The sequence below is a fragment of the Babylonia areolata genome, chromosome 19 (assembly GCF_041734735.1).
Source record: "Babylonia areolata isolate BAREFJ2019XMU chromosome 19, ASM4173473v1, whole genome shotgun sequence".
Classification (NCBI taxonomy): Eukaryota; Metazoa; Mollusca; class Gastropoda; order Neogastropoda; family Buccinidae; genus Babylonia; species Babylonia areolata.
In genome coordinates, this window is record NC_134894.1 from 22,588,264 (window position 1) to 22,596,098 (window position 7,835).

The 7,835-nt window shown below is 40.8% G+C and overlaps 2 non-coding genes across 2 annotated transcripts; both read left to right on the plus strand.

The window, feature by feature from the left end:
- The first annotated feature begins 1,011 nt into the window (after nt 1-1,011).
- On the plus strand, nt 1,012-1,084 carry Trnar-ccg (transfer RNA arginine (anticodon CCG)). The gene has a single exon. It is a non-coding gene; the product is annotated as a tRNA-Arg (tRNA).
- Nucleotides 1,085-4,125: 3,041 nt separating this feature from the next.
- On the plus strand, nt 4,126-4,198 carry Trnar-ccg (transfer RNA arginine (anticodon CCG)). Its single transcript has one exon. It is a non-coding gene; the product is annotated as a tRNA-Arg (tRNA).
- The last annotated feature ends 3,637 nt before the right edge of the window (nt 4,199-7,835 follow it).

Genomic DNA, 7,835 nt, shown 5'->3' on the forward strand with positions numbered 1-7,835 from the left:
GCACTGCACTGCACTGTACTGTACTGCACTGTACTACACTGCACTGTACTACACTGTACTGTACTGCACTGTACTGCACTGTACTACACTGCACTGTACTACACTGTACTGTACTGCACTGTACTGCACTGTACTACACTGCACTGTACTGCACTGTACTGTACTGCACTGTACTACACTGCACTGTACTACACGGTACTGCACTGCACTGCAATGTACTGCACTGTACTACACCGTACTGTACTGTACTACACCGTACTGTACTATACTGCACTGTACTGTACTACACTGCACTGTACTGTACTGTACTGTACTGCAGTGTACTATACTATACTGCACTGCACTGCACTATACTGCACTGCACTGTACTGTACTGTACTGTACTGTACTGCACTGTACTGTATTGTACTGTACTGTACTGTACTGTACTGTACTACACTGCACTGCACTGCACTGTACTGTACTATACTGCACTGTATTGTACTGCACTGCACTGCACTGTACTGCACTGTACTACACTGCACTGTACTACACTGTACTGTACTGCACTGCACTGTACTGCACTGTACTACACTGCACTGTACTACACTGTACTGTACTGCACTGCACTGTACTGCACTGTACTACACTGCACTACACTGCACTGTACTGTACTACACTGCACTTTACTGCACTGTACTGTACTATACTGCACTGTACTGCACTGCACTGCACTGCACTGTATTGTACTGTACTGTACTACACTGTACTGCACTGTACTACACCGTACTGTACTGTACTACACTGCACTGCACTGTACTGTACTGTACTGCACTGTACTGCACTGCACTGCACTGTACTGCACTGCACTGTACTGTACTGCACTGTACTACACTGCACTGCACTGTACTGTACTGCACTGCACTGCACTGCACTGTACTGTACTGTACTGTACTGTACTGCACTGTACTGTACTGCACTGCACTGTACTGTACTGTACTGTACTGTACTGTACTGTACTGTGCTGCACAAGACCTTGTGGCCTAATGGATAAGGCGTCGGCCTCCGGAGCCGAAGATTGTGGGTTCGAGTCCCATCAAGGTCGTACTTTTTTTTCTAAAGGCGTTGGGTTTATGAGAAGGTCAGTACTTTGCTGCTGATCTTCATATGCATTATATATATATATATATATATATATATATATATATATATATATATATATATATATATATATATATATATATATATATATATCATAGAGCAGATGTGGTGTAGCGTATATGGATCCCTCCATACACTCAGACACCTGTTTAAAACGAAAAATACTCTACGGCAGTATTTTACTGTACTGTGCTCTAACTTGAAACTGAAACTATCGTATCGTATCGTATCGTTTTGTAATGCGATATATCAAGAAAGAAAAAAAAAAGAAAAAAAAAAAAGAAAAAAAAGAGATTTTTTCCCCCCGTTGAACTTGCTTCACTGCAGTGCGAAAGAAAGCTCCTCAATGTAAAGGGAGAGAAAAAGATGAAAATAATTTTCTTGACAAATGGTTAGTTAGCTCCCTTGGTTCGTTGAGCGAGCAGATGACCGATTTGCACACAGTTGCAGTTTTTCAAAGAGGATGCGGTATGATGTTGTAAGGTGTTGTGTTGTACTCTGTTGTATTGTATGGCGTTGTATTGTAAAGTATTTTTCTTTATTTATTTCTTAAAAAGATTTTACTGCGGGTATTTTTTCTCTCCAAAAATGATTAAAAATTAATAATATCATGTTAACATGGAATTCAAAATAAATGGGGAATCATTATCTGCTGGTACTATTTTTTTTTCTTCTTGTGATTAATTGACAGTTTTGTGTTGACAGTTGTCGTCACATCAGCCATAGATATTATTCAAGTAACTTTGTTTGATTGGTTATGTACTCGTTTACCTGTTTATAGTATCGATCTCTGTTTATTTATTTATTCATCCGTAAGTCTATCCATGTGCCAAATTTATCAGTCAACCTATTTGTCTATCCGACTGTGTGTGTGTGTGTAGTCTTTTTTTATTATTTTAATTTTTTTTTATTTTATAGTTTTTCCCTTTTTTTCCCCCACTCTCTTTTTCCCACTTGCTGATCGCTTCAGCACATTAAAGGGACACAAATCACGCCAAGTAAAACCAGAACTTCTCTGCTGGCCTCTGGCTTCCCTCCCTTTGTCCATCTCTTGGCACGGTTGCACAATGGACCACTGGAGAGTTCCGGGGCTAGTTTTGATTTCGCGCATGCGCATGTAACTCTCATCCCGACGTCGAGTCATGCCGAAGGCGATCGACACAAATAATGTACCAAACATTTGCGATCTCGACACTTTGTCTCCTCAGTCCCTGCGTTTGTTGACCCCAGAAGCGTTGAAAGCATTCTTACACGCAAGGAAAAAGACAATGGAGGGTTCGTTTGACGGAAGAGTCGCCAGGTAAGGTATTTTTTGTGCGTTTTGTGGTCAGTGATGAACATGAAGAATGATTTCTGATTTACGTTCGATCACACGTACAACACCCCACTTTTCATTATCTCATCAGTCAACTTGATACAATTTGTTAAAAAAAATTGCTTGAGCTTTTTGTGTTCAAGTATCGAAATCACTAACGTTTCTTTTCATAGTTTTAACATTCATAAACTATTTATTTGATTTTTGCCGGAGCGGCAGAGGCCGCAACGCAGTCTGATGAAACAGATGTAACAAGACTATTTTCCCCCCAAGGCAGCACCGGGTGAAACGTACAGCATTAATATTTGTGTTCAAGTAACGAAATCACTAACGTTTTGTTTCATAGTCTGAACATCATTTATTATTGTGATGTTTAATAATAATAATAATGGATACTTATATAGCACACTATCCAGAAATCTGCTCTAGGTGCTTTACAAAAACGCTTTTGTTAACATAAAACATTATATCTATGTTACATACACACACCAAAATGTGACCACACACACACACACACACACACACACACACACACACACACACACACACACACACACTGCATACATACATTTTAACATACATGTGTATCTAACAGCTACCCTAACACATACGCACACATAGGCAGGCACAAACTTACATAAACACACGCACACACAATACACATTCATATACATGCATGTAGTTATGTACACATACATATGTATACACACATAGTCAAGCACACCTAACGAAAGGGAAGTGGATCTGCCACAATTGAACTTATTGCTGAGGGAAAAGAGACGAGATTTAAAAGATGCGAGGGAATCAGAATGACGGAGGTTATCAGGGAGCTTGTTCCACGTCTTTGGCGATTGAAAAGAAAACGATCTGTCTGTTTGACAACTGGTGCGTGATGAGCACACCAGTACGCGTGGTATATGTATGTACATAAGACTTTCATGAGTGTGATGGAATGAGGAAAAGTCACATTTACCATCATCCTTTGCCCCCAAACAACAAATGATCAACTGAGGCAGTAAGAGATTCTGACACTTTTCTGGTGTTTGAGAATACATTATATGCATACACACACTTCCATGCATGCATTTGTATCTTAGACCAGAGATTCATGGTGAAGAAGCCAGATAAAGATACCATGTGATCTGTATTACATAGTTTGTGCTTGATAATGTTGTTATACCATGTTTGAAGGTTTTCTTGTTTCCATACATGTATGTAGGTGGGCAAGAAGTTTCATGATTTGTTACTTGGACTTGATTTCATGGACTGATACTAACTGATAGTATCTTGAAAACAGGATTTATAATGCCCAGAGTACTCAAGAATATTATAAACTGTCAAACTAAAGAATAATGTTTACAAAGGTCTGTGATTTTCTGTGTGTAGTACTGGATTGAGCATTCATCATGTATATGTGGATTTAAAGAAGTGAGTTCATGTGCACTGCACTGTACTGTACTGTACTGTACTGCACTGTACTGTACTGTACTGTACTGTACTGTACTGTAATGTAATGTATTGCATTGCACTGTACTTCACTGTACTGTACTGTACTGCACTGCACTGTACGATACTTTATTGTATTGTACTGACTGTACTGTACTGTACTGCATTGCACTGTACTGTACTGTACTGTACTGTACTGTACTGTACTGTACTGTGCTGCACAAGACCTTGTGGCCTAATGGATAAGGCGTCGGCCTCCGGAGCCGAAGATTGTGGATTCGAGTCCCATCAAGGTCGTACTTTTTTTTTTCTTAAGGCCTGATCGGCACGTTGGGTTCATGAGAAGGTCAGTACATGTATACTATGTCATTATATATGCACATGGTTTGTATTTGTGCATACATGCAAGCATGCTTATCTGCATAGTGAATATCACTATTGATGTAAACGGGAGGAAACACCTGATTACACACCCACACCCACACATAGTGTGTGTGTGTGTGTGTGTGTGTGTGTGTGTGTGTGTGTGTGTGTGTGTGTGTGTGTGTGTGTGTGTGTGTGTGTGCTATCCTTTTGAAGGATGTAAAGTGTAAATGTTGTCAGTATCTGAGTATGTGACAGCGTAACTTCAGTAACGATACCTGTATGAATGTGCAAGAGGGATAAGAATCAATACAAATAAAGACTTTAATATTATCACAGTTTCAGTGTGATTTAACTGCAAAGTGATTTTATCATATCATAGTTTCTGCAAACTATTACACATTTTCATGGCACGTTCATTTAGAGACTTTTTTTGTGTGTGCAGGATATTTACTTCACCGGAAGAGAAAACACCAGTCGACTTTGAAGCAGAGAATACTTAACAAATTCTTCTTTCAGAATATAAGAAGAAACTGCATCAAAATGTACAAAAAGAAAAAAAAGAAAAGAAAACAAAAAAACCCAACCAAACAAACAACAAACAAACAAAACAAAACAAAAACAAACAAAGCAAAAAACAAAAACAAAACAAAAACAACAAAAAAAAACAAAAAAAAACCAAAAAAACCCACAACAAAACAAAACAAACAAACAAACAAAAAACCAAACAAAACAAAAACAAACAAACAAACAAACAAAAACCACCATTGCTACAACCAAACACTATACCACGAAATGCCATCGTTCGCACAACAAGAAAACTAAAATAATATATAGATCTACTAAAGACATATTAGTTAGCGTTCTACTACGTTAATACATAAAATGTTAAAATTAATACACAATTGGTATATTCATGATGCATATTTACGTTTTATGTAAATGTCTTCTGTATTTATGTGAAAAGTGTAAACGCAAAAAATGAATAAACAAAAGTTTGAAAAAAAACAAAACAAAAAGAAAACTAAAATATGGAGCAAAAAGTAAAAAAACAAAACAAAACAAAAAAAACCAACAAAAAACGAAGCCTGCTTTTTCCTCTTTCTGCCTCTCTTGATTACCCTTGTTGCTCGACGTGACGAAAAGCCAATCAACTTCGAGGATTCACACCACGTGACGCGCCTCTCTATGTCATGTAAACACGGAACTGTTCAGGGGGTCTATACACTCTGCTGTTTGACGGTCAAGAATTTTTGAGGCGATTATCGCTTGTGTAACACAGTCTTGGTTACTGAGATTAGGTCCACAGAGAGTGAGTGAGAGAGAAAGAAAGAGAGAGAAAGAAAGAGAGAGAGAGAGAGAGAGAGAGAGAGAGAGAGAGAGAGAGAGAGAGGGCGGATAGAAGACGACGGGACAAGACAACACAGTTTCAGTTTCAGTAGCTCAAGGAGGCGTCACTGCGTTCGGACAAATCCATATACGCTACACCACATCTGCCAAGCAGATGCCTGACCAGCAGCGTAACCCAACGCGCTTAGTTAGGCCTTGAGACAACACAATGAAACAGCAGTAGCAGCAGCAGTAGTAGTAGTAGTAGCAGTAGCAGTAGAAGTAGTAATTCCGTTCATTGTATCATATCGTCGCTTACCAATCAAGTGGGACTTTTACCCCAAAATTGAACAGCAGCAGCAGCAGCAGCAGCAGCAGTAGTAGCGGTATGGGTCCGTAATGGAAACTTCTGTCATGCCCTGTCCTCTCTCCCACCTGTACTACTGCTTGAGCTTCGTTGGCCCCATCCCTCGTGGAGCGAGAGAGGAGAAGGGATAGATAGATGATGAAGGATGAAAGGTCATTTTGGATGACTGATGACTTGCGCGATGAGTTTGTTTAAAGTGAAGAGGAGTTGCGCAACGTCGACCTCACTCTCTCGTCCGGGTCCACCAATTTCCAGTGGCAAGACTAAGTCGAGACGACTGGAGGATGAGCACGGATGCAGTGGATGACCAAGATATCCTTTCGGTGTCTCATCTTGCTCTCTGCACTCCACAGTGCGTTGCTGTAACCGCCTTCCTCTCCGTTGAACCGATAGGTTTCTTCCGCAGATTCTGCCGGATCCAGACTTCGCATACATGGGTAGACACACCCCGGGGGCCAACTGCGTGTGGCATGCACAGAGCACAGTGGAGCTAGATGACCGTCGGTGGCTCTCCTGAGCCGACGCCCTTTTATGGATCTCCATAAGGGTGTCTAGCCACCCGCCTCACCAGTCCCAGAAGGGAGCGGTGGAAGTGCCGGTTTAGTCGTCGGCAACCCGACCCTGAACAGGTTGTACTGGATTACAGGTTACCAGTAGCAGATCTAATGACCTGACCTGACATAAATAGATAGATAAACCAAGCGATGTCGGTCCAGGCCATGCGGCCATGGCCAACCGGGTTCACTTTCTGCATGTATGAGATCACATAGTGTGTATGTTTCCGTTGTACTTTGTAGTTCTGTTCTCTTTGTGCCTGACTGTGTCTCTCTCTCTCTGTCTCTCTCTCTCTGTCTGTCGATTTTGCAGATGTGGTGAAGAGCATATGTATATAATATGTCAGAACGCCTCCTTGAGTAACTGAACTGAACTCTCTGTCTCTGTCTCTGTCTATCTCACACACACGTGTATATCTACCTATCTGTCTGTCTATCTATATACATAGAATGGGAGAGAATATATATATATATATATATATATGTGTGTGTGTGTGTGTGTGTGTGTGTGTGTGTGTGTGTGTGTGTGTGTGGTGCCCAATTCACGGAATTGCCGATTCCGCGTTGTGGGCAATGCTTTTACCATTTTCACGCTATGGGCAAATGACTGCCAATTCCGCGAAATGGGCAACAATTTGCCTAGTGTGTGTGTGAGAGAGAGATTTCGGAACGTTCCTGTTTCACGCAATCGGTAGCTAATTCCGCGAAATCGGCGGCTGATTACGTGAAATCAGCAATTTTGCCCATTACCCGGAAACGGCAACAATGAATAGTTGGTCACGCACACACACACACACACACACACACACACACACACACACATGTATATTGTCACGCTGTATAGGAGAACGGACAAGTAACCTCCCCCTCCAACCCAGCACTAACACCCAGACAATACAGAGACTATAACAAAATAAAAGATCAATATATATTTATTTAGCACATGGAGCAAACGTTACACAGAGGGTTTAATAGACGACGGAAAACAACAAAGCACACTATCACTCAGACGCTGAAAGCACTGAAAATGGTCTATTATCCAGTGGTAGTATTCACTTTTGGACACCCCAGTTAAACAAACAGTATAAGTGTGCCTAGCCCAGAATTCATTAAAAAACCCAGTCAAATCCTACAAAATTTCCGTTTAACCCCCCTCTGCTCAGCACATAGGCTATAGAACATGGCAATTTTAATCAGCTGAGCTATTTCAGAAGGAACTGACGTAAAAAGATCTTATGCTAAATTATATATGGAGTTTCCAGTCTGACCGACGGATGAATAGGCAGGCAGGCAGGCTTATCTGTCGGTGTGTGTCCTCATA